Below are 1977 nucleotides of genomic sequence, written 5' to 3' on the forward strand. Positions count from 1 at the left end.
GCTTTCTGGCCCCGGGCCATGCAGGCCTCCCACACACAGCCCAGGATGCTCCAGCATCACCTCAAGGAGCTTACGGTCCATCTGAAATAGATACAGGAAGCCAACCAATTCTTAACACCAGGCATCACCTTTGTTCCTGGCCTCTCACAGAAAGAAGAGGACATACTTGGGGGAGGGGGTGGTAAGGAGCCCTCAGTGGCTGGAACTGAGTGTGTATCTCTGAGGCCTTACGGCTGAAGCTCTCCTGCAGGAGGGCAGAGGACGCGACAGCGTTCCCTTTCCCAGGAGACTGAGGTTCCTGCCTGTGCCCCATAGAGATGTAGGTGAGTGATGAGGTTGGTCCAGGCGAGAGCTGGTGTGGACCATCGGCCTGTCCTCTTCCACCAGACCGAAGGCATCCAGAGCAAGACTGGTGAGGCCTGAGAAGGCTCTGGATTGCCGTGGTTCTGTACAGAGCCAGCTCCTGGAGGGCGATGGGGAGGAGGCTGCTGCTCGTGTCAGAAGGACAGAGAACTTGGCCGGGCTTGGGGGAGGGACGAGTGAAGCCCGAGAAAGCACCCGCTGCTCCCCCCACACTTTGAGTGTTCTCCTGAGGGCCTCACAGTCAGTCCTGTGAGGCTGTAAGTATACTCACTTCACAGAGTACCACGGAGGCGCAGAGGTCAGTGACTTGCTCAAGATCTCACAGTTCCTGAGTGACAGCTGGGATTCCAATGCAGACCTGTGTTCCAGAGCCATCCCTCATCCTTCACCCTTCTCACGGCCTCATGCTGCCTCCTGGAGGCAACAGTGGGCAGCCTCGCAGGCCGGGCGGGCTGGGAAGGGGAGTCAGGGAGGGGCAAACGCGGGCCAGGTTGGCAGGACAGCGAAGAGTAGAGAGTTGGTAACAACTGAGTAGTTGTAAAAGAATGAAAGATAACAGACCGGTTTTGGGGGGCGGGGATGCCGCGGGCACTGGATTGCAAGGAGGAACGCCTGCGATGCAGCGGGAGGCAGCGGGAGGCTGCACCCAGGCTGCACCCAGGCTCTGACCCTCTGCAGCCCTGGGAGCCGCCTGGTGCTCCAGACGCACCAACTTCCGTCAGCACCTGGCCAGCACCTGTCTGCTCCCCTGAAGGTGCGCCGAGCTCTGAAACTTGCAGTCAGCGGCTCTGTTCTGAGAGCGCCCACACCTCTACCCCACCCGCTGGAGACCTGGCCCCAAAGACCAGCTAACTGCTCCTGCCTCCCAGAGCGCTCTTCCTCCCTCCCTCCCTTCCTCCCTCTGACCCTGACCCCTACGGTCCCCTGCCATATCTCCACTGAAGTACCTATGTTATCGCAGGAATTAGTTTGTACCAGTCTGCTCCTCCCCACCCCAGTCAACACTCCTTCCTGCCCTTAAAAGGAGCCCTAGGAGATGAGATTTGTGTCATCTCTGTATCCTCAGCGCTTGTAGAACAGGGCCTGCCACGTGCAATAGTCAGTACATTTTGTCATCTAAGTTAATAAGTTTCCACCACACCTAAGAGCCAAGCTCTCAAGAAACACTGTTCTCAGTGGGTCAGGTGATCGATCGGGGACTCAGTCTCCGGGACTCCCACTCCCTCAGAACTGAGCTCGTACGTGGGAGTCTGAAAGGGACTTGCTCTTTATCCCTTCAGTGTTTCCCCAGGCCAGCTGTGCACACAGCTGGGTTGAATAGAGTCGAGGACATGGATAGTTCCCTTTCTGGCACTGAGGGACTATAGGAAAGCGAGGCCAGCACACCTCACGGCCCATTCTTCTTGTCCCTCCGGCTGCAACTGTTACTTCCATTCTGTGATCAGAAGCCCTCTGGAGTTGGGGTATTAGCAGCTACCAAATATGTGGTTGTTATTCGGTTGTTATTCGCTGAGTGCTCACCCCGAACAGCACCCCAAGTGGGAATTACAGCAACAATGCACAGCCCGTGCTGGGGGACAGCGCTGCGTTTCATTTGCTCTGCATTCCTCAGAC

The sequence above is a fragment of the Pteropus vampyrus genome, unplaced genomic scaffold, assembly GCF_000151845.1.
Source record: "Pteropus vampyrus isolate Shadow unplaced genomic scaffold, Pvam_2.0 Scaffold28, whole genome shotgun sequence".
Lineage (NCBI taxonomy): Eukaryota > Metazoa > Chordata > Mammalia > Chiroptera > Pteropodidae > Pteropus > Pteropus vampyrus.